Genomic DNA, 2,310 nt, shown 5'->3' with positions numbered 1-2,310 from the left:
CAAGGTGACACATTTACTTCTCAGGACTTCAGATTGTTTTCTTATTGTGTCATTTAATAATCAAGCATGGTCTTGGGGTACCTGGGTGGCTCAGTCAGTTAAGAGTCCAAGTTCAGTTCAGGTCATGATCTCACAGTTTGGGGGTTCTAACCCCGCATCAGGCTCTGTGCTGACAGCTCAGAGCCTGGAGCCTGCTTCAGATTCTGTGTCTCATTCTCTTTCTGCCCTTCCTCTGCTTGTGCCCTGTCTCTCTCAAATAAATAAATGTAAAAAAAAAAAAAATCAAGCATGGTCTTAGTAACAACCCTACTCAAGAAACTCATTTCAATGATGCTAAGAACACCAATTCTCCCAGCCTTTCCTAAGGAAATGAATAACTACTATGATGTAGAGACTTATAAAGTCTAAATTCTAAATTAACTTATAAAGTTAAATTAACTTTAAAATTAACAAAAATGAGAGATGCCTAGGTGGCTCAGTAAGTTAAGCATCGGACTTTGGCTCAGGTCATGATCTTGCAGTTTATGAGTTCAAGCCTCACATTGGCCTCTGTGCTGATAGCACAGAGCCTGGAGCCTGCTTCATATTCTGTGTTTCCTTCTCTACTCCTCCCCTGCCTACTCTCTGTCTCTCTCTCAAAAACAAATAAAAATTTTAAAAATATTAATTAACAAAGATGAGTAAATTTCTGGGGGTAAAGAATAGTACTACTTATCTTAGAGAAAGGAAATAAAGATGAATCCAATAACAATCATCAAAGATAGGCGAGTAAATAAAGTTCACCATCAATTGACTAATTTGACATAACACACCTGGATTCATTGTCTCTCCAACCCTACTCTTCCTAGTCCTTTACTGTATCACTGTTTTCCCAAGCTTCTCTCCTTCAGGAAATCACCAGGGATCAGGTACCAGACACACACTGGTATCAAGAACAAAGTCTAAGGTGTCCCATCTCCTTGCTAAGAATAGTCCCAGAGGCAAGAGGCCCAGCCTACAAGGTTGACTCATTCAGGATCTACTTCCAGAACCTCATTTTCCACCCACCTGCCTTTTTTCTCTCTTTATTCATTGTTAATGCCTGATAATGGTTAGCACCTTACCTTTTTTTAAAGTACCTGTTTGGGGGCGCCTGGGTGGCACAGTTGGTTGAGTGTCCGACTTCGGCTCAGGTCAGATCTCACATTTGTGGGTTCGAGCCCTGCGTCGGGCTCTGTGTTGACAGCTAGCTCAGAGCCTGCAGCCTGCTTCAGATCCTGTGTCTCCCTCTCTCTCTGCCCCTGCCCGCTCACGCTCTGTCTCTGTTTCAAAGATAAATAAAACATTAAAAAAAAATTTATAAAGTACCTGTTTGATTCTTGTATTTGCAGTGTGAATTTTCATGATTTACTTAACTTAGTCCATAATTTGTCCCTGTATGCCATGATTGAAGCTACTGTGTCTTTAGTACCTCCTCACCACCTCCCCGTTGGTTCCAACATGTACACATGACCCATAATATTCCACCCAGAAAATTCCTGACTTCCCTATAGCAAATCTGGTAAGATATTTGACCCTTATAAATGTATGACTATTTAATATATTTACAGATAGACATATTGTGGAGAAAACCCAACTTCATATTTCAAAAGGTAAATAGCAATCTATAAACATGATAGGAATGAGGAGCTGCCAAAAAATGTCTTCATTAAGATTTTTACCCACAGACCTAACTTTGATTAGTCTCTGGAAGGGGCAATAGTTAGAAATTCCCTGCAGCTTTTTTGAGGAGCCTCCACACTGTTTTCCAGAGCAGCTGCACCAGTTTGCATTCCCACCAACAGTGTAGGAAGGTGCCTATTTCTCCACATCCTTGCCAGCATCTATATTCTCTTGATATGTTTATTTTAGCGACTCTGACAGGTGTGAGGTGGTATCTCAGTGTGGTTTTGATTTGCATTTCCCTGATGATGAGTGACACTGAGCATCGTTTCATGTGCCTGTTGACCATCTGGATGTCCTCTTTGGAGAAGTGTCTCTTCAGGTCTTCTGCCCATTTCTTCACTGGATCATTCATTTTTCGTGTATGGAGTTTAGTGAGCTCCTTGTATATTTTGGATACTAGCCCTTTGTCTGATATGCCATTTGCCACTATCTTTAACTCCCCTATGACCAGCAATAGCACTGCTAGGGATTTACCCAGGGGATACAGAAGTGCTGATGCATAGGAGCACATGTACCCCAATGTTCATAGCAGCACTGTCAACAATAGCCAAAACATGGAAAGAGCCTAAATGTCCATCAACTGACAAATGGATCAAGAAGATGTGG

The sequence above is a fragment of the Suricata suricatta genome, chromosome 1 (genome assembly GCF_006229205.1).
Source record: "Suricata suricatta isolate VVHF042 chromosome 1, meerkat_22Aug2017_6uvM2_HiC, whole genome shotgun sequence".
Lineage (NCBI taxonomy): Eukaryota > Metazoa > Chordata > Mammalia > Carnivora > Herpestidae > Suricata > Suricata suricatta.
This window is presented reverse-complemented; position numbering follows the sequence as displayed.